Here is a 9,298-nt window from a genome sequence, read left to right as displayed (position 1 = left end):
AGTATATGTTATCCCTCCAGAATACAACAATTTCTCTACTGTTGCACCTATTGGAGTGGGAATAGTGCCTTTTACTCATCTGTAATCCAATACTTTCCCTACTATTGCACTTATTTTAGTGAGAATAGTAAATGTTATCTCTCAGTTATCTAAACTTGTTCCTAATGTTTTATTAATTGCAGTGGGAATAGTAAATTTTAGTACTTTGCAATCCAATATGTTATCTAATTTAGCATTTATTATAGTGAGAATGGTAAATTTTACCTTTGTGTGATGTAACAAATTTATTACTGTTGTGTTGTGTGAGGTGGGAGTAGTACATTTTATATATTATTTAGCAAAAGAATGTATCTATTTTTTTATAAATTGTACTGGGAATTGTATATGTATTATTTTAAAATGTAATAGTTTATATTATATTGTTTTGATTCATATTATTATGTTTTTATTTAAAATAATAATATTCATTGTTAATTTTTTTTATTTGCAAAATATGTTTATTACATTGTAAAAAAATTATGTAGTTTACTTTTTAATTTCAAGTAAAGTGGTTTGCTTTTTAAATATTTTATGTTATTGGTGTGTGTGTGTGTGTATATATATATTCACTGAAAAAACCATAGGTTTCAGCCGCGTCATAGTTAGGAATTAGCATTTAAAAAACCTTTAAAATTTACTGAAAAAAACATAGGTTTCACACATTTTATAGTTAGCTGGACATTTCACTCATACAAAACTATTGAAATTCCCCTGTTATAGTTAGTTCAGCTAACTATAACTCGCGTGCTCGCAATGCACTGCTGATGACGTCACATATTACATCACTCATGACATGGTCAGTGACATCGCTGATGACATCACTGATGACATCTCAAATGACATCACTGATGACATCATCCAGTGAATGTGTGTCTTTCTGAAAAATAAATATTTTTTATATATGTTTATCTAAAGGTCGACTGAAGAATAAATGGGCTAACAAGTGTCTAAATAGATGTGTTTTTTTGTAAAATTGATTGTTTAACTGACTTATTAATTGTATCTTAGTGTATACATGTATTAACGAGTAATGTTTAAATATTTAAATATCTGTGTATCAGTGTCTCACTTTGTGTATAAGTGGCTGCATGGGTTGGTGAGTAGCTACATGAGTGTGTATATGGGTTATTAGTTTGTTTTTTGAGTATCAATATGAGTGTCTGTATGGTTCGGTGGGGGGTATTACTTAGCGTATAGATGCATGAATGAGTGACTCACTGTTTGTATGTTTTTTGAAGACAGCATGTGTGCAGGTCTATATAGGTGGATGAGTGTGTGTATGGGTGTGTTATTGAGTGAATGACTGCCTCAATAGTGTCTTTATTAGTAAGTACATATGTTTTAAACTAGTATATGTGAGTATTGATGTATATAAGTGAGTATATGATAGAGTGAGAGATTGGAAGAGTTCTTGTATAAATAAGTATGTGTTTCTATAAGTGATTGTTTAAGAGAGTAAGTATGTGTATGATTCTGTAGAAGTAAGTTTAGTGGTGTGTGTAGAGCTGTATATGCAAGTAAATGGATGTTTGATAGTTTATTTGCATGTGTGAGTAACTCTATGGATGAGTATTGGTGTGTAACAGGATGTATAGGTGTAGGAGTACATATGATGAGTGAGTACATGTATGAGTGACTATATAGAACTGTTGGTGAATGAGTGGATGTTTATGTAGATTTTGGAATTACTGAATAGGTTGTTGTAACTGGTATTGGTATCTCCAATGTATTGAAATTTTTTGTTTCTATTTTTGAATGTGTGTATCAAAGGTTCTATTACACTGAAAGGAGGTCTGCAACTCTTTCACAAGAATGATGTCATCAGTGATGTCATTTGAGATGTCATCAGTGATGTCATGAGTGATGTCACTGACCTTGTCATGAGTGATGTAATATGTGATGTCATCAGCAGTGCATTGCAGGCGCGCAAGTTATAGTTAGCTGAACTAACTATAAAGGGGGAATTTCAATGTTTTTGTATGAGTGAAATGTCCAGCTAATTATAACATGTGTAAAACCTATGGTTTTTTCAGCAAATTTCTAAGGTTTTTTAAATGCTATTTCCTAACTGTAACGTGGCTGAAACCTATGTTTTTTTCAGTGAAATTCTAAGGTTTTTTAAATGCTAATTCCTAACTATAACGTGGCTGAAACCTATGGTTTTTTCAGTGAATTTCAAAGGTTTTGTAAATGATAATTTTTAAATGTATTAATTGTTATATTTTTTATACTAATTTACCACATTGTTTTAAAGTATTTATTTTTAGATATTTTATTTTTTAAATTACATTAAATATTTTTAATATAAATTGAAAAAAATATTGAAATTGTAATATTTTTATTTTATATTTTTTAATTTATATAGCTATATATATAAAAACGAAAGTAGGTCTGTCTGTTTGTCCTTTATGCATTACTACACCATTCATCCAATCGCCATGAAACTTTGGGAAGTTGTTCAGTACACTACAGCGAAGGTTTCTGGCAAAAAAAACAATTAAAATATATTAATTTGTAAAAAGTTGTTGAGTACACTCCCGCGAAGGTTTCTGGCAAAAAAAATATATATACATTTGTTAAATATTGGCCCACCGGCCCCCCCAGGGCCCTCATAATCTTTCAATACTAAACGTTTACAGTTTACGGTGCGACTCGCTTTTGCAATGATCATCAACAAAGCACAAAGACAATCGCTGCAAGTATGTGGACTACATTTGGAGAATCCACGCTTCTCACATGGACAACTGTATGTGACCAGCTCACATATCGGAAACACTTCTGATTTATTCGTGTATGCACCAGACAGAAAAACAAAAAATACCGTGTATCCCCAGAACTCGAATAAATAAACAGAATTAACGTTTACAGTTTCCGGTGCGACTCGCTTTTGCAATGACCATCAACAAAGCACAAGGACAATCGCTGCAAGTGTGTGGACTACATTTGGAGAATCCGTGCTTCTCACATGGACAACTTTATGTGGCCAGCTCACACGTCGGAAAACCTTCTGATTTATTTGTGTACGCACCAGACGGAAAAACAAAAAATACGTTGTATCCACAAGCACTCAAATAAATAAACAGAATTAAAACAACACTTTAAAATGTTTTCCATATTAAAATGAATAAGTTTCAATAAAAATGACACAATGTAAATTGAATGTTATCATAACAAGTTTCCTGAAATTTCCTTTCTTCTGAGATCGCAGCTAGTATTTTATATAGCAGGCAATGATATCCTAAGGAAAGAAATTCAAGTTACTGGTAAGTTCAGTTAAATTTACTTTTCAGGTGTAGTATTGAGCTGAAAGATGCAGTACTGAGGTCTCTCCAGATAACAGGTGAGTAAATCGGAATTCGTAGTTCGGCTGATTTTTGAGGAATTTTTTTAAGTTCCAAAACTCCACACAAAAAAAATTCCAAGTGAAACCAGTCAATGTTAGCCTATGAAAGGAAATTCAAGTTACTGTAACTATGATCAGAATTACTTTTTAGGATCAGTAGTGGGCTGAAAGATGCATCACTGAGGTTTCTCCTGATAACAGGTGAGTAAATCAGAATTCGTAGTTCGGCTGATTTTTGAGGAATTTTTTAAAGTTCCAAAATTCCACACTTAGAAGAATTTCCAAGTGAAACCAGTCAATGTTAGCCTATGGAAGGAAATTCAAGTTACTGTAACTACGATTAGAATTAATTTTCAGGATCAGTAGTGGACTGAAAGATGCAGCACTGAGGTCTCTCCAGATAACAGGTGAGTAATTCGGAATTCATAGTTCGGCTGATTTTAGAGGAATTTTTTAAAGTTCCAAAACTCCACACTTAAAAAAAATTTCAAGTGAAACCAGTCAATGTTTGCCTATGGAAGGAAATTCAAGTTACTGTAAGTATGGTTAGAATTACTTTTCAGGATCAGTAGTGGGCTAAAAGATGCAGCACTGAGGTCTCTCCTGATAACAGGCGAGTAAATCGGAATTCGTAGTTTGGCTGACTTTAGAGGAATATTTCGCTCAATAGTGAAGGAAGGGGGAGGGGCCTGAGGTGACATGTGTGCAAACACGCCCTGTGGCACGTTTTACTTTGGGGAATTAAATCCTCTTCAATCCTGAGGTCCGCTGTAAGCCAACTAGCTCACCAGGTACCTCCAGTATGCGCCAGGGAGCTGTGTTGCAGAGAGGTGTTCAAAGGGCACGTCCCCTTTTTACAACACTCTGCAACGCGGCTCTGTGGCGCTTACTGGAGGTACCTGTTGGACTAGTTGGCCCCTAGGGGACCTCTGGATTGAAGAGGAATTAATTCCCCAACTTAAAACGCGCCACAGGGCATGTTTGCACACATATCACCTCAAAACCCGCCCCCCACTGTGCAAACACGCCCTGTAGAGCATTCTAAATTGGGGGATTAAGTCCCCTTGCATACTGGGGGTCCATGGGGGCCAATTAGCCCACCAGGAACCTCCATTTTGCGCCAGGGGTCTGCGTTGCAGAGAGGTGTAAAAAGGGGCGTGGCCTCATTACACCTCTCTGCAACGCAGCCCCCTGGCGCGTTTGCAGAGGGGGAACTAATTCCCCTTGCATACTGGGGGTCCCTGGGGGCCAACTAGCCCACCAGGAACCTCCAGTATCACCAGGGGGCTGCGTTGCAGAGAGGTGTAATGAGGGCACGCCCCTTTTTACACCTCTCTGCAACACAGCCCCCTGGCACATTGGCAGAGGAGGAACTAACTCCCCTTGCATACTGGGGGTCCCTGGGGGCCAACTAGCCCACCAGGAACCTCAAGTATGCACCAGGGGGCTGCGTTGCAGAGAGGTGTAATGAGGCCACGCCCCTTTTTACACCTCTTCGCAATGCAGCCCCCTGGCGTGTTTGCACAGGGGGAACTAATTCCCCTTGCATACTGGGGGTCCCTGGGGGCCAACTAGCCCACCAGGAACCTCCAGTTAGTGGCAGGGGGCTGCATTGCAGAGAGGTGTAATGAGGCCACGCCCCTTTTTACACCTATCTGCAATGCAGCCCCCTGGCGCATTTGCAGGTGGGAACTTATTCCCCTTGCATGCTGGAGGTACTTGGGGGTCAACTAGCCCACCAGGAACCTCCATTGTGTGCTCGGGAAGGTATAGAGTATAGTACAGAGTAAAGTACAGAGTACTGTACTTCGTACCCCACGATTTAAAAAGGAATACATTGTTTTGGGTCTTGTGGGTCTTTGTGGGACCCCTGAGCAGGCCTGGGGGTTAGGGTGTTTCTACCCTTCCCCCTTTGCGCATTTTCCACCGTTTGTTTCACTTCTTTCTGGTGCCTCGGTTCTACTGAGGCACAAGATGGCTGCCAACACTTCCTGGTTTGGAGTGTTGACAGCCAATTAGCATGAAGCTCGTGCTCGGGAAGGTAGAGTACAGTACAGAGTACAGTACAGAGTACGCTACTTCATCTATAGATATATCTATGATTTTCTCAGGAACTACTAAACTGATTTACACCATTTAAAAAAAGAGGATAATCTGCAAACCAAATTCTACCTTTTAGCCAAATTTGGTGTAATTCTGTTCAGCCATTTGGGCTGTAGCCCTGGCTAAAGGTCCCTATGGAAAATTGCATGGGAAAACACGTTTTGGGACCCCCTTTTTTCTCAGCCCCCGCTTCATGAATCACCCCCAAACTTTAGGGAAGAGCGGAGCGGAGCAGGCCATTTTCTTGGAGAATTTTGCGTGTATTCGTCGACCAGCGCCAAAGTTATTCCAAATAGAATCTTGCAGATTTCCTATTGAAACTAGGTCCTAACTATACCTACCTACTGGCGACCGCCAGTAGGTAATATATAAATATATATATATATATATATATATATATATATATATATATATATATATATATATATATATATATATATATATATATATATATATATATATATATATATATATATATATTGCTTACACTCTCCGCTGCTCATTTTATATATATATATATGCACCAATAATTCCAGCCACTTTCGTTTTTTTGCGGCGAAGCAGGAACTCAGACCGACCACAGCGTTTTTTCAGGCAAGGTAAGTTTTTATTAGTTGTTCAACCCAGCCAGCAACAACGCGTTTCGGGCTTCAGGAGCCCTTGTTCACATTCAGCGTTCATTATGCATTTTTCACTTTTTGTAATGTGGTTAACAATGTACACATCCCTTCCCCGGGGATGGTTTGGGTCACATGATGCTGAACAAAAACAACAGACTATATGTAGTTCTAGTAGTTCCCAACATGATTGCTGCATGAATGCCTTGAAAAAAATATCAAAAATTTTAGCACTATTAATTTTAAGTGCCGTCTCATTATTTAAAACATTAATCAGTATAAATACTGATAATCATATGAATAAATAAATAAATAAAATACATATTTTCGCTGGTTAAATCCATGATGTTATAATCACATCGAAATTCGTCCACTGTAGAGCGGGATATTTATCACATTTTTTAGACTTCATTTTGTCCTGTTGATCAACTTATTGACCCCAAAATTATATATATGTGCAAATACGCCACCGAAAGTGCTTTAGTGCCTTTTTCTAGTGCAACGAATTGTACATAAAGTGCAACAGGAATTGTGCAAAAATACAACCAACAGTGAATAAGTATAAAGTGCAATTTCATCTAAAGTTTCCCTTACAAACATGATAAATATATATATCCTTTAAAAGTAAAATCTCATTTCATACAATCTCAACAGTGTAAAGTTTTTACTCCAGCCGGATAAAAAAAAACACTAGTAAAAACTATATAAAAGATTTGTAAAATTGCTTAAAATATATAATATCATCATTGTTTCTTAAAAGTATTTTTTTCCCTTAAGAGAGAGAGTTTCTGACATGGCATCTTTCACAGGTATTTCATTTTGCAAGTACAATAATCATCAGTATTCATAGTTGAATTAATGGCTATGTTAATACTTGTTAGAGCAAAGCACTGGGTTCATAAATAAGTGTGCATGTCCTCTGCATTATTCAATCCCTGTGGCCACTTACTGTCTAGTTCAAGGATAAATTTTGTTTCCAACTGTCTTAATTGTTTGTCACGGTTGCCACCTCTTTTGCCTGCTGGCACTGCCCCAATGACATAATAAGACAGACAGATTAGATCCCTGTTATGACATTTGAATAAGTGTCGTGCCACTGGGTAAGCCGTAGCATGATGAAGGATGGCTCTTTGATGTTGTAGTATCTAAGGGTGGGCGGGCAGCTACGCTCCGTGCACGGAGTGTGCGTAGTGCCGGCTTCTACGCATTTTGCGTAGCAGGCGTAGAATTCGGCACTACGCACGCTCCGCAGACGGTGCGTAGCTGGCCGCCACCCGCCTCCCTCCCGCCCTCCCTAAATACTTTAAATGCTAGAAAGATTTAAAAGGCACTTACCTTGCTCGCCGCTGCCCGCCGCGTCCCCGGGGCTCGCTCTCTTCATCGCTGCTGTCTTGGGTAGTAATGCGCATGCGCGGGCGGCAGCACATGCGCATTTCTCATGATAAATGCGCATGCGCGGCCGCCCGCGCATGCGCGTTAGTACCCAAGATGGCGGCGATGAAGAGAGGGAGCCCCGGAGACGCGGCGGGCAGCGGCGGGCAAGGTAAGTGCCTTTTAATTCTTTCTAACATTTAAATTAAAGTATTTAGGGAGGGAGGGAGGCCTGCGGTGCGTAGTGGGGCTACGCGGAGTGCGGAGGTGGGCGTAGTTTCTCGCCCACTTCACGTAGCTCCGCGAAAGCCCCACTACGTCCAGGCCTAGTAGTATCCTGACGTGTACCTGTAGCCTTGTGCTTCCCACATATCTAAGGCCACTAGTACAGGTCTGGACATACACGGCGAACTCTGTTTTGCAATTAAAGCTGCCCTTAATTGCCATTGGAGATGCATCAAATGGGGTCATGTAAGATGTTTTACTACACCCAAATTTACATGCTCGACAAACTATGCATCGTTTAAAGCCCCTGGTTGGCTGAAACCAATTCACAGACTTTCTCGTTTCCTGGGAATTCTTGTCTTAATCATTGCCCATCGATCTGCCCCTTCTGAAAGTTATAGTAGGAGAAGGCGACAGGCGTTCATGAAGAACTGTATCTGTTAATACAATGGGCCAGTGTTTCTGTATGATGGTTCTAATTTTGCGTTCCTGTCTTGAGTATGTAGTGATCAATCTCGGGCTATCTATAGAAACATTTTCATCTTTTTTCCCAGTGTTTTTGGGGTTTTTTCTCAAATAAACTGGATCGTGAACAATCCTGGGCTTTTACAATTGCATCATTTATGATTTGATCACTATATCCTCTCTTGATAAGTCTAGTCCGCATATCTTCATGACAAGTTTTCATTATTGCTACATATTAATTTTAATCTTAGAATTTCCCCATAAGGTATATTGGCCAACAAGTGTCCTGGGTGTGAGCTGTTCGCATGGAGCGTAATGTTCCCTGCTGTGGGTTTTTTGAACATAGTACTTTCAAGTCTAGAATTTTCCACATGAAGCCTTACATCAAGAAAGTCAATTTGAGTTGGGCGAATGTGTGACGTGAACCTCAAATTAAAGTCATTAACATTGATGTCTTCAATGAATTTGACTGCTGATGCTAGATCTCCCCGCCATATTAAAAAGACATTGTCAATATATCTGTAATATGTGGAGACATTCTCTTCCAGTTGTTGGCAGTGTGTGCGCCTGAGGACCTGCTCCTACCACCAGCCTACGTGTAAACACGCATAGCTGGGGGAAATCAGGCCCCCATGGCCACGCCTCTAAGTTGTTTATATAGAGTATTGTTGATATATATATATATATATATATATATATATATATATATATATATATATATATATATATATATATATATATATATATATATATATGAGTCATTCAAGTAGCAAATAAAATCACTGCTACATACACCTTATGAAAAAACTACAACATAACAACCACCTCATAGTAAGACAATCTGACAAGGGAGGGAATGTTGTTTTGTGGCCTCGCAAATTGTATATGGAGGAGGCACTCCTTCAACTAAGTGGCAAAGAATGCTATATCCATATTATAAAATCTGCATGTAATGATTACTATCTTAAGTTATTGGCATGGAAGAGTGGGGGGCTGTTAAGTGATGATGAATATCGTTTTTTTAAAAAGGAACATCCAGTCATCCCTGCCCTTTACTTCATCCCCTAAATCCACAAAAATGAAACTAAACCCCCTGGTAGGCCAATAATCTCAGCCATCAATTGTTTGATGGAAA

The sequence above is a fragment of the Lissotriton vulgaris genome, chromosome 6 (assembly GCF_964263255.1).
Source record: "Lissotriton vulgaris chromosome 6, aLisVul1.2, whole genome shotgun sequence".
Classification (NCBI taxonomy): Eukaryota; Metazoa; Chordata; class Amphibia; order Caudata; family Salamandridae; genus Lissotriton; species Lissotriton vulgaris.
This window is presented reverse-complemented; position numbering follows the sequence as displayed.